This window comes from Mustela erminea, chromosome 1, assembly GCF_009829155.1.
Source record: "Mustela erminea isolate mMusErm1 chromosome 1, mMusErm1.Pri, whole genome shotgun sequence".
In the NCBI taxonomy this organism is placed as follows: domain Eukaryota; kingdom Metazoa; phylum Chordata; class Mammalia; order Carnivora; family Mustelidae; genus Mustela; species Mustela erminea.
The window spans coordinates 54,989,749-55,016,127 of record NC_045614.1 but is presented as its reverse complement, the minus strand read 5'-3'; the positions used below and the strand labels follow the sequence as shown (position 1 = coordinate 55,016,127).

At 40.4% G+C, this 26,379-nt stretch overlaps 1 protein-coding gene across 3 annotated transcripts in view; it reads left to right on the top strand.

Moving 5' to 3' along the window:
- The first annotated feature begins 6,478 nt into the window (after nucleotides 1-6,478).
- TMCC1 (transmembrane and coiled-coil domain family 1) overlaps nucleotides 6,479-26,379 on the top strand; it is a 254,562-nt gene continuing 234,661 nt past the window's right edge. Inside the window, exons 1-2 of one of the 3 annotated variants that reach the window (XM_032347881.1) lie at nucleotides 6,479-6,742; nucleotides 18,327-18,576. The gene's annotated coding sequence lies outside the window, so the exon portion shown is untranslated. Of the gene's footprint in view, nucleotides 6,743-18,323; nucleotides 18,577-26,379 lie in introns of all 3 variants that reach the window. The other 2 variants (XM_032348709.1, XM_032347131.1) reach the window with 2 other exon arrangements.

Genomic DNA, 26,379 nt, shown 5'->3' with positions numbered 1-26,379 from the left:
TTTCGCTAGTGTGACAAAAATTCCCCCAAATGTTCACATATACAAGTATTTGGGTTTGGGGCACCTGGGTGGCTCAGCTGGTTGAGAGTCCAGCTCTTGATCTCAGCTCAGGTTTTGATCTCAGGGTCATGAGTTCAAGCCCCTTGTTGGTCTCTATGCTAGCCCTGTAGCCCAGTTTAAAAAAAAAAAAAAAAAAGGAGTATTTGAGGGGCACCTTTGTGGCTCAGTTAAAGCAGCTGTCTTCGGCTCAGGTCATGATCACAGGGTCGTGGGATTGAGTCCAGTATTGGGCTCCCTGCTCAGTGGGGACCCTGCTTTGCACTTGCCTGCTAACCCTGCTTGTGCTCTCTTTCTGTCAAATAAATAAGTAAAATGTTTTTCAAAATGTATTTGAGTTTAGAAATCTACAAGTTGAATCATAATTATCTGTGCTATGTACAGGCATTAGATATTGAATCTAAAATAATGAGTAACATGCCCGATGTGGAGCTTAATCCCAGGACTCTGGGATCATGACCTGAGCCAAAGACAGAGGCTTTAAACCACGGAGCCACCCAGGTGCCCCCCAAAATATATCTTTTTTGAAAAGGATTTTTATTTCTTTATTTTGGGGGGAGGGCAGAAGGAGAGAGAGAATCTCAAGCAGACTCCCTGCTGAGTAAGAGCCCAATGCAGGGCTGAATTCCATGACCCTGAGATCATGACTCAAGCTGAAACCATGAGTCAGATGCTTAACCAACACAGCCACTCAGGTATCCCCCCCAAATATAACTTTTATAATACCTGCTAATATTTTAATAAGTGGGTTTTATATTTATCGCCTGGGTCATGTGTAATAGTTTTCTGGTGTTATTTGATTGATTGATTGATAAATGTTCTTCCACAATGCTAACAAATGTTGCCAAATGAACAATATTCCAATTTCCACACTCTTAAAAATAACCGGGTAAGTATCTGAGTGCTAGATATTACCTCACCAAGAGCAGAATCATTTATATAATGTTTCAACAGGAGCACACCAATATTTTTTCTCATTTTATACAGTCTCTATTCTGGAGCACTACCTTTCACTGTGTCCCATGTATCTCTGATAATTCTTTCCAGTGTTTTCCCTTCTTTTCTCGTTCTGTGCTTTAATCTGGATACTTTCTGAAGTCTTTCAGTTCACTAATCTGCTGTTTATAATCTGCTATGAATTACATGAATTTTTACATGATTTTTAAAAAAAGATTTTATTTATTTGACACAGAGAGAGACGGCGAGAGAGAGAGAACACAAGCAGGAGAGTGGGCGGGAGAGGGAGAAGCAGGCTTCCCACCAAGCAGGGAGCCCCAGGCAGGGCTGGATCCCAGGACCCTGGGATCATGACCTGAACTGTAGGCAGATGCTTAATGACTGAGCCACTCAAGTGCCCCTCTTTTTTTTTTTTATGATTTTTTAGTTTTTAAGTAATCTCTGTGCCCAATGTGGGGGTTGAATTTACAACCCCCAAGATCAAGAGTTGTGTGCTCTACTGACTGAGCCAGCCAGCCAGATGACCCTAAATGAAATCTTTATTATTTTTTAAAAGATGTATTTATTTATCCAAGAGAGAAAGAGAGAGAGATAAAGAGAAAGAGAGAGAGGAAGAACAAGATGGGGAGAGTGCAGAGTGCAGAGCTGGATGTGGGGCTCGATCTCAGGACCCTGAGATCATGATCTGGGTTAAAACCAAGAGTTGGATATTTTGTCACTGCACCACCAAGGTGCCCCATGAATTCCTTTTAATAACAATTTTATTAGGGTATATTATACTTACAATAAACTGCACCTATTTATAAACTTCACAACTTTGACATATGTGTATATCCATGAAACCACTGCCATAATCAAGATTCAGATCATTCTCATCACCTCCAAAAGTTTCTTGGTGATCTTTTATACTTACCTCTCTCTCCATATTTGTCCCAGACAATCGCTGATATGCTGTCACTCTAGATTAGTTTGCATTTTCTACAAATTTACATGGAATTATATAATATGTATTCTTTTGTTTTTAGTTTCTGTTCCTCAGTATAATGAATTTGAGGTTCATCTATATAGTTGAGTGTACTGGAAGTTCATACCCTTTTTTTTTTAAAGATTTTATTTATTTATTTGAGAGAGAGAAAGAGAGAGCATGAGCAGTGGGGAAGGGAGAGGGCAGAGGAAGAGGGAGAAGCAAGCTCCCTGCTGAGCAGGGAACCCAATGTGGGACTTGATCCCAGAATCCTGGGATCATAACTTGAGCCGAAGGCAGATGTCTAACCAACTGACTTGGTTAGTCAGAACTCAGGCGCCCCTAGTTCATTCCTTTTAGTTGCTGAGTAGTATAGATTTACCATAATTTGTTCATCCATTCACCTGTCGATGGGTATTTGAGTTGTTTCCAATGTTTTGATACTGTGAGTAGAGCTGCTATAAATAATCTCATACAAGTCTTCGTGTGGATGTATGTTTTAATTTCTCTTGGGAAAATACTTATATTTTGAGGTGTCTTTTTGAGATGTCCACTCAGTTGTACTATAGTCTCCAGTTATTTTACACTATTCAACAGTAATCTAGGGTTTGCTATGAAGGCATTTTTGTAGATATGACTGAAGTCCTTAATCAGTTGACTTTAAGAAAGGGAGATTATTTTAGATAACCTGTTTTGGCCCAATTAAGTTAGTGGAATGTCCTTAAAAACAGAGTTGAATTTCTCCTGAAGAGGAAATACTGCCTTGGGACAGCAGTTCAGTCCTTGCTTAGAATTCCACTCTGCCCTTCCTGAGAGCCTGCCCATGAATTTCAAATTTGCTTAACCAGCCCTTTTCCCCACCCCTAATTGCATAAATCAATTTCTCCAAAGAAATCCCTTATTTCTTATCTTCTATTCATTCTGCTTCTCTGAACCCTAAGGGATACAGATTTTGGTCCTGGAGGTGGTTCTAGAGGACTGAGTTTTCTTGATTGGTTCTGGGTTTTCTTGAATTGGCTCTCTAACCTGGTGTAAGTCTAAAGGCACTGAGGACTATTTTTAGTGGTAAAGAGGGGACTGGTAGTCCCTAGCAGGGTGAGGCATTGGATACTCTTAATCAAATACCTATAGAAGGACAGGTCATGAGTGACCATGTATTTTCTACCTTAGAATAGTCATATTAAGGAATATAATGGGATCGGCTGGTTGCTCCTAACCACACTGAAGAAAGTGGGGCAAGGAAAGGTTAAGCTCAGGCTTTCAATCCCCAGCCCCACCTATGCATAGATGACTCGAAAGCTTCTGTATCTGCCTTGAAATAAACCCTTAGGGCCAAAATTTCTGAAAACCCAACTCAGAGCCTCATTCTGCAAATGTTAATAGAGATGCTGCTTAGAGTCTGTGGCAGTGCATCACAGTGAATCACAGTGCAAAACCTTAGGATTTTGGAGCAAAGCCCTGCCATCATCTACAGATAACTGCCCTCCTTTTGAGAAACAGCTTTTGGCTTGCTACTGAGCCCTAGTAGACTGAATGCTTGACCATGGGCCATCAAGTTTCTATGTGACCTGAGCTGCCTATCATGAACTGGGTGTTATGTGAACCACCAGGCTATAAAGTTGTGCATAAATGGCAACATTCCAATGTCAATGAAATGGTATATTTGAGGCTGGGTTTGAATGGGCACTGAAGTTATAAGTAAGTTGTACGAAGAAGTGGCCCCAAAGCCCATGGCCCCTACTCTTAGTACGTTATCTTTTCTTCCCAGCCCACAGGTACAATCCACTGGGGCATTCCCTACAACCAGTTGACTGGGCAAGAGAAACCTTATTCTTGGTTTATAGCCTTGTGTACAAAGGTTCTGTACAATGTGCAAGCACTGGGTGAAAATGGACTGCCATGCTACTACAGCTCCATTCTGGTAGAGTCTTAAAGAATAATAGCTCAGGAAGGAAAAGCCTCCCGGTTGTCAGAACTTCAAGCACTGCTCCTGGTTGCTCAGTGTGTCTGGAAAAAGAAATGGCCAGAAGCTCTGCTGGTCTAGAGGTCTTGGTTCCAGAGGGAAGAATGCTTCCACCAGAAGACATAACAATGATTTTCTTCAACTGGAAGCTGAGACTGTCACCTGGTCACTTTGGGTATCTCAAGTCTCTGAGTCAACAGGCAAAGAAGAGTTCCTTATTCTTACGCTAAGTGAGATAAATCAGAGAAAGACCAATATATGATTTCTTACATGTGGCATCTAAAAAAAATGAATGAAAAAACAAACAAAAACAAGAACAGACCTTAAATTGGGTTGCCTTAGGGAAGGGTGGTAGGGGGATGGACAAAATGAGTGAAGGGGAGTGAGAGATACAGGCTTCCAGTTATGAAATGAATAAGTCACAGAGATGAAAGGTACAGCTCAGGGATATAGTCAATGGAACTGAAATGGTGTTATATGGTGACAGATAGTAGCTACACCTGTGGTGAGCATAGCATAGTATATAGACTTGTCGAATCACTATGTTTCACACCTGAAACTAATGTAAGAACAGACTTCCTGTATTGGCTGCGGTGACTGATCCTGATTACCAAGGGAGAAATTTAACTGCTACTACACAATGGAGATGTCTTAATGATAGTTAACTTTATATTGCAGTATTAAGCTACAGGATGTCAAAAGCGGAAAGGGAACATCACCTAAGGACTTCGTATCCTTTTTTGGGGAAGTTATGTATCTTTGGTTATATGCAGGTTAGTTGTATTACATTAGGGGGAAGTATGACTTTGTTAATTCTAGCTATTCTAATGAGAGGGTAGTGGTAGGTAATGGTGGTTTTAATTAGCAAATCCCTGGATGACTAAAGATGTTGAGGATCTTTTTGTTGTGTATTGGTCATTTTCATTTTCTTTGGTGTTTACTCAAATCTGTGCTCATTGTTTTATTGGATTGTTTCTCTTATTACTCAGTTATAAGAGTTCTTTATATATTCTGGATAGAAGTCTTTTGTCAGATATATTGTATTGCAAATTCTCCCTCCAATCTGTGGCTTGCCTTTTCATTTTCTTAATGGTGTCTTTCAAAGGATAAACATTTTTAAATTTTGATGAAATTTACTTATGAAATATTTCTTTTTGTACCCTAAGAAATCTTTGCCTATCTCAAGATCACTAATGATTTTTTCCATGTTTTCTTCTAGAAATTTACTCTATTTCAAGTAGGCTCCATGCCTAGTGTGGAGTCCAACACCAGGCTTTAACTCAGGACCCTGGGATCAAGACTTGAGCTCAAATCAAGAGTCAGATGCTCAAGTGACAGAGCCACCCAGGCACCCCCAAATTTGTAGTTTCAGCTTTCATGTTTATAATCCATTTTTAGCTTCCTCAGGGGCCTCCTCCATTGCTCCTGAGGTCCATTAATACATCCCATCAACCTTAAAACTGAAAGTCAACCTTGCCACACCTCCCTAGCCTTCGCTCTTCATCCAGTCTATCAGGTCCTGTCTATCAGGTCCTGCCCCTGAGAAGCACTCTTCTCTACCACCCCCAGTTTACCCTGCCTTGACCATAACACAGCCTCCTAACTGTCCCTCTGCACCAACTCTGAGCCCCCGGCAGATCACTCTTCCTACTGCTATCCAAACGATGGTTTAAAAATAGAAGTAATGAAAAATCCCTACTGGCTTCTCCAGATTCTCAAATTATAGTCTCAAATCCTTACCTCAATTATTGCCTACCTTTTCCCACACTTAATGGTCTTTCAGCGCGCTGTTGTGGCCATGCCAAGCTCTCACCTGTAGGACCTTGTTAGCGCCTTTCAAAGTGGCCTTTGGATTCCAGCCTGCATGTTCTTTAAACCTCCACCCCACCCTCTCAGGTTCTCTTAGCACCATGTACCTCCCAGAAGACATCTTACTAATAACAAGTTTTGATGTTGTGTGTTTCTCTCTTTAACGTTGTCTTTCTCCACCAGATTTAACTTCATGAGGCTAGGGCTTTATTTCCGTAACTTACTCCCAGCAAGTGGAACAGGGCCTACCATCCGGAAGAAGCCTCAGTGCATAAGTGAGGGACAAATAACTGAATGAGAAAAATGGGATCATAAAGAGGCCGATGGCTGCTTGCGGTCCCTTCACTGGTAATACTGGACGGTAAATGGTAACAATCTCGATCCTTTTCGCAGCAGCGGACGAAAACCTGCTAGATGGGAGAAGGCAGACAGGTCTTTCAATCAAGGAGGGAAGAACAGGTGTGTGATCCCGCATAACTGCCGGAATTACGCTCAAGCCTGCGTCGCTCCCTAGCCTCGCTCCCCAGAAGGGGCCAGACTGGAGGCCTTGGTTTCTGGCGTTAGCGCCAGGAGAAGCCCACCCGGAGCAGCATAGAATCACCTGCAGCGGGCGATTCTTCTCAGCAGCCCAGCCACCGCGTGGGTGGGCGGGGCTACGCCTTCCGAGGCCGTCCCCGCCCCCTGAAGCGTGCGCGCGCCCGCCGTCGCCTCCTGCGTGCGCCGCCGGCTGGGGGCGGAGGTTGTGGGCGGTGGCGGCGGGCGCGCGCGCTCTCGCCCCCTCGCGCCGGTTCGCGCTCCCGCGCCGGGGCTGAAGCGGCAGTGGCGGCTGCAGCGGCGGTAGCGGCGGCTGCGGCGGCGCGGGGGGAGGGCCGGGAGGGGGGGGTGGTTGGGGGGGGATGGACCGGGCGCGGCGGCCGCAGCGGCAGGAGCCGGCGCTTGAGCTCGAGCCACGGCACTGGCGGAGACGCCGGCTGCTCCTCCCCTCCCCGCCGGTGAGTGAGAGCCCCCGCCCCGGATGCTGGCGGCGGCCGCGGCCCCTCACGGCCCTTCCGCCTCGGGTAGGGAGAGTCGTGAGGGGAGCGTGGCTGGTCGGCACCGCCGACGCTGGCCGGGCCTCCGGCGCGCGGCCTGGCGCGGTTCGGACCCTCGGTCGCCCCCGTTCGGGGCTGGAGCTCCGGGCCTAGGACTCGTCCTCCAGCATCCCGCCGGGCCTTTTTCCTTCCCAGCTCGTTCCGCTGTCATTTCGCCCCTGGGGCTTCTCTCCCCACCCCCACTCTTCGCCCCCTTTCCAGCGCGCCCCCTCCGGGGCCGAGGGGAGGGAGGGGCGTGTGAGGAGTTGGGCCGGGGCCTGAGGGACTGTTCGGAGTAGACTGTGAGGGAGGTCTGGGGTCCTACGAGCCTTCGCTCGTCCTGGCGTCCCCAGAAGTTGGCCACTAGGGCTCAGCCATTGCCACCTGAAACCAGTTTTGCACCTTTTGTTTTGATTTTGAACTTGTCGTTTAAGGGAAGGAAGGGAAGCCCGCTGCCCTGGGAACGGGGGAAAATAGGTGCTGCAAGGTGGGTTGGGGAGGGTGGCTGGGGTTGGTCCAAGAGTGCCTTTTATTAATCCTTTGAGGAAGGGATAAGGGGGCTCAGTGAGTTGCCCCTTCCCTGAAGGGCCACAGATAGGTTTATAGCTTGCAACCCCCTGCTTTTTTTTTTTTTTTTTTTTCATTCTAAGGAAAGGTGTGTGTAGTGTTAGTCCAGTTGTTGATTTGGCACATTCCTTAACAACATTGATGGTGAGGCGAATCTGTAGCAGAGTTTCTTGAAGCAGCCCACTTGGAGCTGTTGGCTAATTTTCCCCCTTTTCTTTGGTGGCACCATACGTATGAGTGTTGGTAGATTCTAGTCAAAGCTTTTGCGGGCTGCCTATTCATCCTGACTTGTCACAGAGGAAAGAAGAGGAAAACACACACTCTAATCCAAAATGGTTGTTACAAGTCTTACATACTTATAAGCATCTCTAGGAAAGATCTGCATTCCTAAATTGGCTAATTCTTAGTTTAAAAAAAAAAAAAGAAATTCAGGGCTTGGAAAGCAGGTACCTGCTTTAGAATAAAACTTTGATATATTTATGTCTTCTGACCAGTATTTTAAATTTTGGGAGTGATTGGCTAGACCAAATCCTTGTCTTTGAAATACCTGTGTATAGAAATTGTTGCAAAGCCTGGAGGAAAGAACCTTATGAAAATGTTAATGACAAGATTCCATCAGGGGCTAGATTCCCCCCCCCCCCCCAATTTGTAGATTAGAACCGTGAGACTGGTATTGTGAGTAGGTGGTAGTTTTACCAGTGTCCTGTAACAAACCATGCTTATAGGTGGGATTTTAACTATATCTTGTCCTCTCCCAACAGAGTTGGCTTGTATTTTTTTTGAAATCACACACCCACTCTCTGGCTAGTGTAGAAGAATTAAAAGCTGCTTCTGGTCTGTGGGCGGTAACCTTTTAATTTCTAAAGAGTTTTCGGTTGCTTACAGAATAGATTGCTGATCAGCATAGGAAAAACTTAAATAATAAAATTTCATTAGCACGTGATCAAGGTGTGTTATAATTATGAGCAATAAGATTTGGCATGGTGTGGGTGTTGTGTACTATGTATAGGAAATTAGATTTCTCAGAGCATTTGCATCTTAGGATAAACAGCAGCACAGGCAGCTGACAGAATGTTGTTACACCTTCCAGTGGTTGAGAGAATCTTTTATGAGCAAAAAAATTCCCTGTACAATTTGATGAAGAAACTCAGTAACCTGGACTAGTTGGTGACAACTAGTCTTAATTAGAATTAATTAGAAGACAACTTCTCTTAATTAGAATAGTTCCCCTTTTCTGCAACAGTTTTTATGCCTGTCATATATGTACAAAACCTATAATGGCTGAGGGCTTAAGTTTAAGTTCCTCAGAATGACATTTATGGATCACTCATTTATTTATTCATCAAATATTTATTGAGTCCTTATTTTGTTGCAAGAGGTTTTCTAAGTACTGGGCTATGGTGGGGAACAAAATAGACAAGGTCCTTTTTATTGAGCTTTTTTCTGTGTGTATGAGAATGAGGATAGCAAACAAATGTAATTCCAGGTAATACTATAAATCAGCAATTAGCAAACCTTTTCCGTAAAAGACCATAAAGTAAATATTTTAGGCTTTATGGGCCATATAGTTTCTGTTGCAACTTCTGTGTTGTTTAGTGTAAAGTAGCCATGGGCAGTACATAAACAAGCACTTCTATGTTCTAATTAGACTTTTGAATTTCATATCGTTTTCCCATGTCACAGAATAATCTTTTTTTTGGGGGGGGGCTATACTAAAACATGGGGCAAGCTGGATTTGGCCTGTAGGTTGTAATCTGACCCTTTATAGAGAAAGTTTGCTGATTCCTGATAACCAGCTATGAGGAAAATAAGACAGGTGATTTGACCAGTGAGCGACTGGTGGGGGACGTGGAGAGTCCTCACTAAAGAGAAGATATCTGAGTTGTGATTTAAAAGATGAAAGAACTTTGCTGGCCAATGAAATAACAAGTACAAAGATCTGCAGGTAGAAATGAACTGCTCCCATGTTCCCCAGCATTGGAGCTTTACATACCATGTCATTCTTGGCTTTGTCTTTTTTTTCATTTTGTTCTTAACTAGGTTGCCCTCTTCCTGTCAAGTTTTAAAAGTCTACCCGTAATAGAATCTAAGACTCGTAAGGTATCTTAACTTCCTATCCAATTGCTTTCTTCTGAAATGTGCTCAACGATTTTTCAGCTTCTGTTTGAAACCTTTGATGACATAAATTCATTACTTTGAGGTAGCCTAGCTTTAATTGTTAGAATGTTCTTCATGTTGTAATAGGATTCACCTTTTCTACCTTTTTTCCCTGATGCTGCCTTAACAGTGACCATGGAGGAACCCACAGTGGGGTTGCACCTCACTCCCAGGATTCAGTTCTAACTGAAGTCAGCACTTGAAATAAAAATCATATAAAATGAAAACTACACTTGAAAATCTTTTAAATTGTGGGGCACCTGGGTGGCTTGGTTGGTTAAGTGTCTGAGACTCTTGAACTCAGCTCAGATCTTGATCTCAGGGTTGTGAGTTTAAGCCTTGCTTGTGTTGGGCTCCATGCTGGTCGTGGAACCTACTTAAAAAAAAAAAAATCGGGGCGCCTGGGTGGCTCAGTGGGTTAAGCCTCTGCCTTCAGCTCAGGTCATGGTCTCAGGGTCCTGGGATCGAGCCCCACATCGGGCTCTCTGCTCAGCCTGCTTCCCCCTCTCTCTCTGCCTGCCTCTCTGCCTACTTGTGATCTCTCTCTGTCAAATAAATAGATAAAATACTTTAAAAAATCCCTTAAAATGCTGAAAAAGCATTATGTGCATGTTTTTGTATGTATAGTGATATATTATTCTTATGTGCTTTGCAAACTGAGAGCCACTGAGCATTACTGAAGGAAGAAGCTGAAAGAAATAAATTATTATGTAGATATGTAGACATTAAACAACTTTGCTTTTTAAAAACAGCTGTCAAATCCCTATCAGAGAGTAGTGGATAGTGGAAAATTTTAATGTGTTCCTGCTCCTTGCAGGGCTAATTTTATTGTATTTTTACTTTAAGCCTTCATTACACTGATAAATGTTTATAAATGTGTTGTGATATTAAATGAGATAATATATATGGAAGCACATGGTAAGTGGTCAATAAATGTTTGCAAGATTTAGATTTAAATTTTTAACTTTAGTGGGCTCATATGCACACTGTCCTTTGAGAAGTTGCAGAGAAGAACTTGGCCACCTGCTTCCTGTCTTTCCAAATTGGCATTTCCTGTTGTGGCTTTACCAAACAGCTGTCACTCTCTATGTCCTTGAGTGTTGGTCACATTTTACTGGGAGGTCAGCTAGTAAGTTAAATGGCTGTATGATGTAACTCTGTTCTGCCACATGACTCTTAAAAAGTATTTGAACACTGCTGTCTCCCAGTTAAGTCTTCACTTTTCAGGGCTTAATTTCATTTCTTTCATTTCTTTTAGTCTTGTTTCTTCATCCTCTGGTTGTTCTTTTGAGTATACCAATTTTAGTATATGTGCTGCCGAAGCGAGCACTTTTATGAGCATACCAATTTATTCTTTTTCACTTTGGTACCCTCAGTACATTTTAAGGTACAAACTCAGCTTATATCTCCTTGATGAAGTCTACCCTCATAATTCTAGACCTTCTCTATATTCCTAATATACTTCTATCTACATTTCTCAATTTAATTTTTTTATTTGTTTCATGAGCATTTTTCTTACCTCACAGACAGTAAGCTTCTTTTTTTTTTTTTCTTTAAGATTTTATTTATTTGTCAGAGAAAGAGAGACGGAGCAAGCATAAGCACGGGGAGAGACAGGCAGAGGGAGAAGCAGATTCCCCAGTGAGCAGGGAATCCAATGTGGGACTCGATCCCAGGACTCTGGGATCATGACCTGAGCCAAAGGCAGCCACTTAACTGACTGAGCCACCCAGGCATCCCGAGACAGTACACTCCTTAAGGGCCAAAACCATGTTTCAGGTATCTTTCGTGCCTGATGCACTGAGTAAAATTTCAGGCATGCAGTATTTACAACTAAAAAAACACACACAAAAAATAACTTTGAAAATAAACTTTCTTTTTTTAAAGAACAGTGTTATATTTATTGCATTATTGTGAAGATAGTACAGAGTTCCTGTCTATCCCACACTCAGTTTCCCTTATTAACATATTAGTGTGGCACATTTGTCACAAATAATGAACTAATATTGATACATTATTACTAAGTCTATACTCAGAGTTCCACAGTCTTTCCCTTAATGGCTACTCCCACCCCCACTTTTTTTTTTTTTTTTTTTTGACAGAGAGAATAAGCAAGCAAGGGGTGGGGGGAGATGGAGAAAGAGAGAATTTTTTTTTTAAAGATTTTATTTATTTATTCTACAGACAGAGATCACAAATAGGCAGAGAGACAGGCAGAAAGAGAGGGGGTGGGGGAAGCAGGCTCCCTGCTTAGCAGAGAGCCTGATGCGGGGCTTGATCCCAGGACCCTGGGATCATGACCTGAGCCAAAGGCAGAGGCTTAAACCCACTGAGCCACCCAGGCGCCCCGAGACAGAGAATCTTAAGCAGGCTGTATGCTCAGTGTGAAGCCTGATGTGGAGTTCGATCTCACAACCCCGGAACATGACTGAGATGAAATCAAGACTTGGATACTTAACTAACTGAGCTACCCAGGTGCCTCCCCTTAATGTCCCTTCTTGTGTTCCAGGATCCCATTCAGGATGCCACATTATATTTCATAATTTTGTCTTCCCAGCTACTCTTGGTTCTGACAGTTCTAGGCTTTCCTTGTTTTTAATGACCTTGGCAGTTTCAGAGGTAACCAGTTAGGTATTTTTGTAGAATGTCCTTCAGTTGGTTCTTGTGTGATGGTTTTCTAATCGTTTAGACTGATGTAATGTGATTTTTGGAAAGACCACAGAGGTAAGGTGTCATTCTCATCACAAATCAAGAGTACATGCTAGTGATATCACTTGCTGATGTTGATGTTAACCTTCATCATCCAGTTTGTGGTAGTCTTTGTTTTCTTGACTGTAAGTTACCCTTTTGTTCCTCCCTTTCTGTGCCATGATCTGGAAGAACATTACTGTGTGTAGCCTACACTTAATGAGTGATGAGTTATGCTCCACCTCAGGGGTGGAGTATCTACATAAATTTTGTTGCTCAAGTTGTTTGAGGTTTGGCTTTTGGGAACTCTTTCACTTGGCTTCTGTATCCCTTCCCTTTGACATACTCCCACGGTTATGTGTGAATGAGTACTTTCTTTCTGGCAACATAAGATGCTCCAGGCTCATCTTTTATATATCATGTTCCACTTCCAATAGTCAGCCATTTTTCTAAGGAGCCCTAGTTCCTTTTATTGGGAAGTGGTATTAGAAACTAAGATTTTGGGTGCTAGATGTGCTAGTTGCGACTTGAGTATTGTTACTTCTAGGCCATCTGAATGATAGAACAAGGAGATACGTGTGTCTGTGCATATACACATCTGTAAATCTTTCTGTATGTAACCGTTTGTCTCTATATTAAGCCAAACATGAGTTCCTACTGCAGTTTCCAACTCTGATTCCTTAGTTACCACATGGATCATTCTAACCTCCTCCACTTCAGCCCATGCTCCACTATACATTTTCTTAGTTCTTCAATTCCAGTATACATTTGAAGTGGGTTCAGAATTGTTAGTCTGGATACTTGTGGGAAGCGATTTTATCAAGTAGAACACTGTGCTTATTGATGGTTTCTTTTGTCTTTAGTCTTATAGACTCCACTTATTTCTACATTAGCTGGTCAGCGCTTTATTTCTCTACCTGGTTTGTGAGGTTGTTTCATATTTGTAATAGATTTAGGTTGTTTTGTCATATTCTGCATTCTGTGTCTAGACCCTTTTATGTCTTGAAGGATTATTTAAAATTTTGCATGCATTAAGGCTTATTCTCTGTGCTTTAACACAGAGTGTGTTTTGACAAACTTACAGTATCTTATATTCACCATTATGGTGTCCTCTAGTTTCACTCCTCTAAAAAATTTGTCCCTCACCTATTTAACTTGACTGATACCAGCCCCTGGCAATGATTGATCTGCTTACTGTCCCCTGCCTTTTCCAGAATGTCAATATTTTAAATTTTAAAAAGTATTTTTGAATGGTTTTTTAAATGAACACATCATTTTGTTAAGTAGTGGGAGATGCAAGTACTGGACCGCCAACACTCTGGAAACATTTTCTCTATTGAGATAAAATTCATTTAACACAGTTCATCATTTTAACCATTTAAAATGTACAGTTCAGAGGCTTTTAGAACATTCAGAATGTTGCGCAACCACCACTAACTAATTCCAGAACAGTTTCATCAACCCCAAAAGAAACTTCATATTAAACAGTTCTTCCCACCCTCTGGCAATCACTAGTCTGATTTTTGTCTCTACCGGTTTGCCGATTTTGTACATCTCATTTAAGTGGAATTATATAGCATATGGTCTTTTGTTTAACAACATTTTAAAGGTTTATCCATGTAGCATATTTCAGAACATAATTCCTTTTTTGTGGATGAATAATAATCCATTACAATGGATTGGACATACCACATTTTATTCATTTATCAGTTGATGGCCATTTGAGTTGTTTTCACTTTTTAGCTATTATGAATAATGCTGCTGTAAACATCCATGGAAAGTTTTTTTGTTTGAACAAGTTTTAGGTTCTTTTGGATGGATAACATACTGCTTTTGATAAATTTTATTTTCATATTGAAAGGGAAGTTATATTACCCAGTGGCTTATTTGGTGTAAAGTGAGGAAAGAATGCTACTTTCTCTTGGCATGATATTTATCAGTGAATAATGAAATCACATAATTTTCCTGTTGTCTTTGTAAAGAATTTTTGTCCAGATGGGGAACAGTAGGTAGCCTTCCCTAGAATTCTGTTAGGGGAACATCCTGATTTATGTTTTGTACCATTTAGTTGTCTTTCCTAGTAGCAAGTAGTCACTCATTGTGAAGTTGGATCAGAAGATCTGCTTGTGGTCTAAAGGAATCTGAGTGTATGAATTATTTTTAACATTATATATTCAGAGGGATAGTAGGCAGGATTCCCATTCTGTAATCTGTTTGTCATCAGTGATATTATAAAGGTTTTATTCTTATTAACCACATTCCCTCTGAGGTTTGGACTATAGTAAAGTGGCATTAAATATTAGTGTTTTCTTTTTCCTATTTTAGCACTCAACCCTGAAGCTTTGTTTTGGAGTTATTGCTTCAACACCTTTGCTTTGATAAATTCATTTTCCTCAGCAAGACTTGGCAAAAGTGTTTTTTTGCCAGTTTGGGGTAGCTTGATCAATTCATTGAAATCTAATGTTGTTTTTCATACTTCTTGAAAGAACATTCTTTGCTGGCTTTATAAGCTTTCTTCTAAGTGACTTTGAGGTTCCCTGGAGATAATAAAATATAGATAAATTATATATTAACCACCAACATACTTTATCCCAAGAATGTCTCTGTAGGCAAGACCTTTTGTGTAGTAGAACACTGGGCTGGAACCAAGAGTATTTTAATTTTACTTGTCTAAAAACTCACTCTCTATTACTGGACCAGTAACTTATACCTTGGGACAATTTTTTGTTGAAAAGTAATATTGACTTTATCTACAGGGATGTTGTGATAGGAAATTAGTTCTATTAATCAGGGTACTTTATTTTTTGAAGGCAAGCATTTTGAAAGATAAGTGTTATGAAAGTTTTTGTTAGTGCTTCCCCTCCCAATATTTTAACAATGTAGATGAATCTGTTATCTCATTATAATAAAAGCCTTTGTCAAATACTGTATCTGTATTCTGTTTACTATTTCTAGTGCTCTTCATTTTTCTGCATAGTTCCAGATTTCTTCTGGCACCTTTCCTTCTGAATGAAGGACTTCTTCAACATTTCTTGTAGTGCAACTTTGCTGCTGATGAATTTTTTTAGCTTTTATATGTCTAAAGAAGTCTTTTTTGCCTTGATTTATAGAAGTTGTTTTCACTAGATATAGAATTCTAGGTTGGCAGTATTTTTCTTTAAGTATTTTAAAGATGTTTCCTCACTGTCTTTGGTCCGCATTGTTTCCAGTGAGAAGTCAGCTATCATTCTTTATGCCTCTGTATATAATATGTGGTTGTTTTCTTTCAGCTGCCTTTTATTTTTCTTTCAGTTTTTAAAAATTCTAGTAAAATACACAGAACATAAAATTTACCATCTTAACCATTTTAACTCTACTGTTCAGTGGTATTTAGTACATTCATATCATTGTGCAACCATCACAACCATCTTTTTCCCAAACTCTTCATCTTGCAGAAGTGAAGGGTACCTATTAAAAAAAGCAACTCCAAGGGGGCGCCTCAGTGGCTCAGTTGGTTAAACTGCCTTCAGCTCAGGTCATGATCGTCGAGTCCTGGGATCGAGCCCTGCACTGGGCTCCCTGCTTGGGAGGGACCCTGCTTCTCCCTCTGCCTGCTGCTCCCGGTGTTTGTGCTCTCTCTCTCTCTCATTCTATCTCAAAAGAATAAATAAAAATTAAAAAAAAAGAAACATTTGGGGCATCTGGGTGGCTCAGTGGGTTAAAGCCTCTGCCTTCGGCTCAGGTCATGATCCCAGGGTCCTGGGATTGAGCCCCGCATCAGGCTCTCTGCTTGGCAGGGAGCCTGCTTTCTCCTGTCTCTCTGCCTGCCTCTCTGCCTGCCTCTCTGCCTACTTGTGATCACTGTCTGTCCAATAAATAAATAAAATCTTTAAAAAAAAAAAACACAAAACTCCCCATTCCCCAAGCCTCTGGTACTTACCATTTTGCTTTCTGTGATTTCGACTACTTTAGGTACTTCATATAAGTGGAATCATATACTATTTGTCTTATTGTGACAGGGTTACTTCCCTTAGCATAATGTCACAAGGGTTCATCCATGTTGTAATATGTGTCAGAATTACTTCCTTTTGAGGCCGAATACTGTTCCATTTTATGTTTAGACCACATTTTGTTCTTCATTTTTCTGTCAGTGGACATTTGTGTTGTTTCTGTTTTAGCTATTGTGAATAGATCTGCTGTGAACATGAGTGTACAAATACCTCTTTGAGGTCCTGCTTTTAGTTCTTTTGGGTATGTACCCAGAAGTGGAACTGCTGGATCATATGGTAATTGTATGTTTAGATTTTGAGGAATTGCCATGCTGTTTTTCACAGTGGCTCTGTTGTTTTACATTTCCACTAACAGTGCATCAGGTATCAAGTTTCTCCACATTCTTGCTAACATTGTTATTTTCTTCTTTTTTTTAATAGTAGCCATCCTAATGAGTATGAGCTGATATTTCGTTGTGGTTTTGATTTGCATTTTTTAAAAAAAGATTTTATTTATTTATTTGAGAGAGAGAGAGAGAGCGAGCGTGCATAAGCACAAGCATGAGTGGCAGGGAGAGGGGTAGACTCCCTGCTGAGCAGGGATCGGAATGCAGGGCTTGATCCCTGGATTGAGACTGTGACCTGAGTCAAAGGTAGAGGGATAGCTGACTGAGCCACCCAAGCACCCCTGATTTGCATTTTCTTAATAATTAGTTATGTTGAGCATCTTCATGTATTAATTGGCCATTCATATATCTTCTTTGGACAAATGTCTGTTCATGTCCTTTGTCTATTTTTCTATTGAGTTGTTCATTTTTTATGGTTGTTGAGTTACAAGCATTCTTTCTATATTCTGGATATTAATTACTTATGAAATATATGATTTCCAGATATTTTCTCCATTCTGTATTCCTCTGTATGCTTTTTTTTTTTTAAAAGACTTATTTATTTATTTTTGAGAGAGAGAGAGCAAGCACATGTGTGTGCAAGCAGGGGAAGGGGCAGAGGAAGAGGGAGAAAGAGAATCCTTAATCAGACTCCTTTCTGAGCATGGAGCCTCAAATGGGGCTCTATCTCTGGCTGCTTTTAAGATTTTTTCCCCTTATCTCTGGATTTAAGGAAATTGATTTCAATTATTTCTTGGTGGAGTTTTAGCTTTCTTTGTTTCTTGGACATGGTGTTTGTTGAGCTTCTTGTATCTGTAGGTTTGTCATTTTCATCAAATTTAGCAGAACATTTTTGGATATTTTTTCAAATCTTCCCTCTGCCAAGTTTCCAATTACACATAAGTTATTAGGCTCCTTAAGTTTGTCCCATAGCTCACTGATGCTGTGCCCTTTTTTTCCTAGTTTTCTTGTATTCTGGGTTTCATTTTGGACAATTTCTGCTTTTATGTCTTTACATTCACAAATCTTCTCTTCTGCATTGTTTTATCTGCTCTTAATCCCATTCAATGTATTTCATTTCAGTCTTCTATATATTCTGTAATTTGTAGTTTGACAGAAATGCAGTGACATGGCAGGTATCAGGAAATATTATCTTAATTTGCTGTCAAAATAAAAGATTCCTAATTCTGTAGGCTATTAAAGGGTATATAAAACTACTGTATGTGTTGAATTAACCTTGTCTCTCGGTTTCCACATTGATTTTGTTTTTCTGCCAGACCTACCTAGACATTTTTTTGCATGTTATTTTATATTTCCTTTTGACATGGATATCTGCTGACATAGACATCTGTTCTATAATTCTTGTTTTATAAGGCACCAGAGTGCTTCGTCTGTTTGCCAAACTACCTAGTATTATTTGTCTGTATTTGTTTGGTTGTAAGATATGAGCATCATCTTGCTATAAAAAACATGAAATAATTTTTTATACTTTGTTTTACTGTACTGCTTATTTATTAATAACCAGAGAGCTGGATTACCTGCTGAAGTGTACCTTTGATTGCAGCTGTTATTGATAACCTCTGTGCCACCTGGGCTTGGCCACTTGTATTTCTTCCATGTGATCTTTTAATGTTACTAATATCAATTTAAAAAAATTCTGCAGTCTGACAACTGGTAATTGTTTGCCAGCCAGTCATTTGCATTTAGTAGTATTTCTCCTCTTGCTCCCTGTCTCAGCAGGTGTTACTTTCTCGAGGACACACCCACAGTTAGCCCTTTCTTCAGATGCTGAACTTGGTGAACAGCTGATCTTGATCACAAGATTTAGAAGACACAGTCTCCATCCTCCCAGGCTGGATCTCTTTTGATATGGATCTTCTGTTTCTATGTCTTTTTAAAAAATAACTTTCTGGGAAATACTTTGGATTACAACTGTTCATCCTCATCTATGCAAAGAAAGGAAAACTGTTGTGCTGGGATTTTTGAGGAGGTATGTCGTTTTTCCTTCTATTGCAAAACTGCATCACTTAGGCACTCAGAGCAATAGACAATAATGACCTAACATTGACTCTTTCCTTACTAGAACTTCATTCTTATTCATTCACTTGTTCTGTCTTCCCTTTCTCTCATTCTCGCTTTTTTCCCTAACTGTTGACATGATTTAATAAGAACTTTCTTGATGTGTGGATATAGCAGCTCATTTCTTACATTCTTCCTGAATGTCTTTGGACTCTGGGTTAGACTTGAAAGTGACAGGAAGCTGTTTGAATACTTATGCCTCAAGTTGGGATTGTGACTGTGATGAACAGAGTTTGTTCTCATTCTGGATAGACACTGGGAAAGCTTAGTATCTTTAGGGTAATATGTAGCTATATGATATTGTAGGCTGGTTCAGTATCATTTGTAAGAGGAGATAGGGTATTGGAGATTTTTTTTTTTTAAAGATTTTACTTAATTATTTAAGAAAGAGAGAGAGAGCTAGAGATAGAGATAGATATGTGGGACTCGATCTTAGGACCCTGAGATCATGACCTGAGCCGAAGGTAGATGCTTAGCTGACTGAGCCACCCAGGTACCCCTGACATTGGAGAGTTTTGAATTAAAATTTGACAGACTTCAATCCCAGTTTTGACATTGTCACTGCCATGCTTTGGATTATAGAGTATGTTTGTTTTCGCATCTTCAAAATTCAGCTTATCATTACTTGCTTTACACAAACCTCATGGGGTTGTTGAGGGTCAGGTGAGAAATTTTGTGTGGAAGACTATTTTATCACTATAAAGGCTTGTTACTGCATTGCAAAGAGCTGTAGGCATCTTTTTACTCAAAGACTCACTTTTTATTTCTGCAGACTTTTTGATGGTACAGCCCTGTTAAGAATTAGATTTTTACATTTCCATACTTAATCATGGATGAGCAGTAGTGCTTCTAGTGCCTAATTACATGTAAGTGCTATGTATATTTTAAAAAGTGGATTTGTTGAATATGATGCTAAGAAAATGTCGGTTTGTGTGGTAAGTGACTATTTTACAAAATTTACTGTGTAGTGTTTTGAAGAGAAATATCATTTGTTTATTTTATGCATTTAAAAATATTTATTGAGGACTAACTAGGTTCTGGGCTTTGGGGAAAAAAAGAAAAATTTCTACTTTCATGGAAGTTATTTAATTTTTTTTTTTTAAAGATTTAATTTATTTATTTGACAGACAGAGATCACAAGTAGGCAGAGAGGCAGGCAGAGAGAGAGGAAGGGAAGCAGGCTCCCTGCCGAGCAGAGAGCCCGATGCGGGGCTCAATTCCAGACCCTGGGATCATGACCTAAGCCGAAGGCAGAGGCCTCAACCCACTGAGTCACCCAGGTGCCCCAGTTATTTTAACGTTTTATGTGGGGAGATAAAATAAACAAGGTAAAAAAGTAAAAACCATTATTTTATAATGACAAGTTTTTCTTTTTTTTAATTAATTAATTAATTAATTTGACAGAGATCACAAGTAGGCAGAGAGGCAGGCAGAGAGAGAGGAAGAAGCAGGCTCCCCGCCGAGCAGAGAGCCTGATGCAGGGCTGGATCCCAGGACCCTGGGATCATGACCTGAGCTGAAGGCAGAGGCTTAACCCACTGAGCCACCGAGGCACCCCATAATGACAAGTTCTAATGAGAAAAGTAAAAGCAGGAAAGAAGAATAGGGCATATTGAAGGGAGGGATTGAGTGGTCATAGATGGCTCACAGAGAAGGTGACATTTGAGTGAAAGCTTGAAAGGTGTTAGAGAGTAAGCCCTGCAGATAAATGAATGAAGGCAAGTGCAAAGGTCCTGAGACAGAAACTTGCTTGGGAAATGGCAAGAATTGGAAGGGTAGGTGCTTATCTTGTGGAGCCTCAGGGAAGTACTTTCCAAACTTTAATGTGCATATGGTTTATGTAGGTGGTGGTTGTTAAAACTCAGATTCTAATTTTGTAGGTTTGAGGTATGGTTCATTTCTAACAAGCTCCCAGTTGCTGCTAGTACTGTTGGTCCTTTGTAGGGCTTTAGCTGTTAGGCTGAGTGATACGGGAAATCTTCAGAGAATTTTTGGGTGGTGGCATGCCATAATCTGCTTTCCATTTTGACATCATGCCTCTGGCTGCTGTGCTGGTAATACACTGGTGGTGGGTTTGGCAAGGGCAAAGGCAAGAATACCAGTTAGGAGGCTATTGCTGTAATCCAAGTGAGAGAAGATGACAGTTTGCACTGTGGGGTGGCAGTGAATGTGGTGACACATGGTCTGGTTCTGGATATAATTTTCAAGTATTATCAACTGATTTTGCTGATAGTTGGTTGTGTGCTCTTAAAGAAAGGAAGGAATTAAGGACAATTTGAAGGTTTTTGCTCCAAGTTCCTGCAAGGACACTATTGATATGAGAAAGACTAAAAGAGTAACAAGTTTGGAAGGGAAGAACAGGAGCTCAGGTTTGAACATATATTATAGATGCCTACTAGACTTAGTAGAGATGTTAAGTAGGTAGTTGGTTTATGAATCTGGTATTTAGGAGAGAGGATCTGCTGGAGGTGTGCCACTGGGTGTTACTGACAAAAATATTATATTTAAGTCAGGCTGGGTGAGGTCACCAGGAAATGAATAGAGATAGAAGTAAGAAGTTGAAGAACTTAACTCTGGAGTGGACCAGAGGTTAGAGTCTTTAGAAGTGAGGAAGATGAGGAATAGTCAAAGGAGACAGCATCAGCCTGGGAAGTAGGAAGAAAGACAGGTGAGAGGTTATCCTGAAGCCAAATGAGGAAGGTGTTGTTATCAACTGTGTTAAATACTAAACAATTAAGAGGAGGGCTGAGAAATAACCATTTATTTAGCAATGTGGAAGTTATTGGTAATCTTGGTAAGAATGGTTTCCAGAGGCAATGGGAGTAAAAATCTGTTTGGAGAGGTTGCTTTTCCAACAGTAAAACAGTCCTAAGTCCTGATGAGGTGGTATTTAGGTAAAAATATGTAACTCTAGATAAATGTCTGGGATAGGAGAAGATTTAAGATGTTTAAGTACTATTATAGCAACTGGTTTGATTAATTGCTCATTTAGAGTAATATTCAAAAGTGTGCTTTGAAAGCTTTAAGGTATCCTAAACCACTGATTCTTAGTTCCTGAATTTTTATTTCATGCCTTTAGGGTTTTTAAATCATCCTTAGCAGTTATGATAAAAAAGAAATGTAAGGGTTGGTTAGGAACCTTCAGGCTCTCAGTTACTCTTCTTTCCTAGGTTACAAGTATTTAAAGACACTTTAAATACTAATTGGTAGTCAAAGGGGACTGTGAGAAACTCCTCATACTTACCTCTTCCTTAGCGGAAGTTTTCCATCTTTGTAGCATACTTAACCTGACGATCTTGTGCAAACAACCAAAATAGGTAAGTTATGCTTAGATACAACTTAATCGGGCTTTATGGAACACCTCTTTTTCTTCATTTATTTATTTAAAAAATATCTATCAAATACTTGCATAGATGTTCTGTTTTAGCTACTGGAGATGCAGTAAATTAAAGTTTCTGCCTGACTGGAGCTTATGTTCTAGTTGGAATGAAGTAGCAGATTGAGCCCAAAACTTGTTGGTGGTCTGAGACTAGTACCGGTTGTCTTAACATTGTGTGGTCATATGGGAATCACGAAGAAATAAAATTGTAGGAAATAGATTAACATAGAACACTATGCCGTTGTTAAACATTGACACAAATTACTTTATTTCCATTAGAATTTAAGCTACATTAGTTTCCATGGATAGATACAAAGTTTATCACTTAAGATATATTATACTGTAAATAACAGTAGCAATATCTAACAGCTGCCTAAACAGTAAAGACTCTAAATTGTTTCATGTAAATGGAAACAAGGAAATAGGTGGTTCAGAGCTAGTTTGGTAGCTTGGTAATATTTATTAGACCCAGGTTTTCCCCCACTTTAACTCTGTTATCCTCCGTATTGTTTTTTCAGTTTCTCTGTGTAGCCTCATGGTTGTAGGATGACTGCCTTAATTCTAAGCAGCACAACTAACTGCATTCAGAAACAGGAAATGGAGGACGAAATATTTTTCTAATGGGAAGGCTCAGTTGTTTTAAAAGGGGGGAGGGAAATAATTCCCAGAAAAGTCTCCTAAATAATGCTTCATGAACTTTAGGAGTAATTGTAAGACTGACCTAGGGAACTTGTTAAAATGTAGATTCCACTGACGGAGATTCTGAAATCTGTAGGTTTTTAGTGGGGTCTGTGAATTTGTATCACTAATGCACTTGCATTTGACGCTGATGCTGTGAGTTTGAGTAGCACTGCCTCATTGCAGAGAGGGTCATATTGCTTGCTGCCCCTCACCCCATGCATGTCTGGGAACGTGATTACCTGGCAAAGAGAATATGATAGGCCATAGTTGGCTTCAGCTGGTCATGAGTCATCTCTTGGGATTGGGCACATTACCATCCTGAGCAAATGTGAATTCTGATTAATGAGGAAGAAGGGGGAGTGCCTGGGTGGCTCAGTGGGTTAAAGCCTCTGCCTTGGCTCGGGTCATGATCCCAGAGTCCTGGGATCCAGCCCCGCATCAGGCTCTCTGCTCAGTGCGGAGCCTGCTTCCCCCTCTCTATCCTCTCTGCCTACTTATGATCTCTTTCTGTGTCAAATAAATAAATAAATAAAATGAGGAAGAAGGGAGAAATGGCTGTGGGATAGACAACTAAGCATCTAGCACTTTTGCTATTATAAAAGTTTCAGTGAATATCCATGCTTCAAAGAAAAGGTAGGTATAGTTAAAAATTTTATAGATATTTCTAAATTACTCTCTAAAGAATTGGAATCAATTTATATTCCTATAGCAATAATTTTTTCATTTGGAGCCACAATAGTCTGAGGTAGTTAATGGTATGATTTGGCTGTGAAAAGAGGTTAACATTGATGCACTGATGACTATTTATAGATGTACAGTGCTAAATTAAGTTATATAGTGCTAAATTAAGAGACGTAATAGTCCCTTTGTTCTTATACTGTCAGATTATATCCGGAGTATTGTGTCCAGTTATGGATTTTACACTTCAGTGGGTAATCTAAATTGTTCAGATGAATGTGACTAGAATACTGAGAGAGCTCTAGGCACCATATTTAATGAAGAACAATTAAAGAATCAGGAGCTGTTTTGCTACAGAAGATAATACTTGGAAACTTAACTATATTTGAAGGATTATGTTAAGCAAGAGAAAGCAGACTCATCTTTATTGTTTCAGAGGACAGACAGTGGTTAGAAACTATGTTGGAGGTGAATTTCTTCCCATGGTGGAGACCTTTTGCACAGTAAAACATGTCCCACAGTGGAATTGACAAAATTATGAGGTCTCTGTCATTAGAGATATTCAAGTATTGGTTGGATGATTGTCTTCTGGAGATACAGGTGTTCTGCAGTTTGGACTACATGATCTTTCTTGTCCATCCCAGCTCTTAAGATTTTCTAATCTCAAGTAGACTCTCTCCTTTGTGCTAATATTGGTAACAGTGAAAAGGTAATGAAAATTCTTGTTGACTTTAGTTCCTGTTTATTTGTTTTCTTTCTTTTTTTTTTTTTTTGAAGATTTTATTTATTTGACAGAGAGAGACAGAGAGGGAACACAAGCATGGTGGGTGGGAGAGGGAGGAAACAGGCTCCCTGCTAAGCAGGGAGCCCAACTGGGGGCTGGATCCCAGCACCCTGGAGTCATGACCTGAGCCAAAGGCAGCCCCTTAACAACTGAGCCACCCTGGCGCCCCGACTTTAGTTCCTCGATAACTAAAGAAAAATCAAGAAATGTTTTCCAACCAGCAAGAGAATACAGTGCCAAAAAAGGTAGTTTTTAAAAAGTGTATAAAGCAGAAAACTAGAATACTATGTCTGTATATGGATTATTTTTATGTTTTTGACAGCATTTCTTTTTGAAAAAAATTATTTTTATTTTTTCAGATTTTATTTATTCATTTGAGAGAGGGAGGGAGAGAGCATAGGCAGGGAGGGAGGGGCAGAGGGTGAGGGAGAAACAGGCTTCACTCTGAGCAGAGCACGTGGGGCTTGAAACCAGATCCTAGAACGCTGAGATCACCTGAGCTGAAGGCAGACGCTTAACTGACTGAGCCACCCAGGTGCCCCTTTACAGCATTTCTTAAGGCTAGTCTGTCTGCCTGCCTGCCTGCTGGCCTGCCTGCCTGCCTGTCTCCCTTCCTCCCTCTCCCCTCCCCTTGCCTTCCCTTCCTCTTTCCCTTTCCTGTTATGTTTTGCTTTTGCTTTTGTTTTGTTTTCTTGTTCTGCAGTTCATTTGCCATATTGGGGTAGGTGGTTTAACTGTAGATTGTGAGACAAAAGTGGGAGAGGAGTTCTTTGCTTTCCCTCCCAGGAGTCCCAGTTGTGTTGTGGATGCTTATAAATTTTCCTAAATAGCTTTCTTTTGGGCAAGCTGTGGTAACTACTTGTGTGTGGGTCTGAAACTGGAGATTGGCATACAAACATTCTAGGAGTCCTGGGAATTTCTTGGACTTGTGGTCAGCTCCCAAGAGCAGCTTTGTTGTCCAGATGTTCAGGAAAGTGGCTGGTAGAAACTTGCTTGAAGACTGATAAAGCTGGGGGAAGGTATGGCTCCACAAAGGGGCACAGCATTACTTTCCTCTGGCTTTTCTGTGATAGAATGAGTAGGATGCTGCTCCAGTTAAGCACCAAGAGGTGTGGGGCCTGTGCTGTTACTCAAAAGCCTCAAACCTGGCAACCCCCTTACTGCGCCTTAAGATTAGTGTTTCAAGAGCATAATTTAGGACATATTCTTAAGGATTGTTAGAGAGTTTATAATTTTATACTACATAATGGAAACTAAAGGTTGCCATAGTGTAGATTTAGTTCTCTGCTACTTGGCTGTGCAATGGAAAAATTAATGATGAGATTTAATTTTCTCATCTGCTCTTGGGGGCAGTATCTGTCTTTCAGAGTTGTATATACTGGAAATAATTTACCCTAAGGTTAATGCCTGGCATAAAAATGGAATGAAATTATTATTTTTAAAAGATTTTATTTTTTAAAGTCATCTCTGCAACCAGTATGGGGCTCAGACTCACAGTTCTGAGATCAAGAGTCACATGCTCCACTGACTGATCCAGCCAGGCGCCTCAGATGATATAAATTTTTTTTTTTAAGTAGAGGTTTTCACTTTTATTTATTTTGTTATTTATTGTGTATTTATTTATTTATTTGAGAGAGAGAGCACAGAGGGAGAGTGAAAGGGAGAATCAGATACCCTGCTGAACAGAGTGCCCCACTCAGGGCCTGAGCCAAAGGCAGACGCTTGACCAGCTGAGCCACACAGATGCCCCATGATATATAATTATTACAAATTATTATTAGTAGCAACTATTCTGACAACAGAACTTAATTTTGGGGGTCTTCTCTTTATACATGTTCGGCAAGGTAAGCTGGGAGATGGTATCAACAAATCCATTTGTTTCTTTAAGTTTTATAAATATACACTGGAATTAACTACTTATGTGTGGGTTTTTCCACACCGGAACCAGTTCTCCAATTCTGTGACACTAGTCCTACATTTGAATTCAATTCTGACACTGTGTACCTGGAGTTAAAATGTCAGATCCTTCAAGTTAAGAGGGCTCTGTTTCATAAGACTGTCCCCACTGTAGACAACAGTTGCAAGTCCTGGGCCACCTGTACTTCTTCTCCAACTTTGTAAAAATTCTGATCCCTCCTTAGATTCAGTGATTTGCTGGGATGACTCAGAACTTGGGAAAAGCACTTTACCTA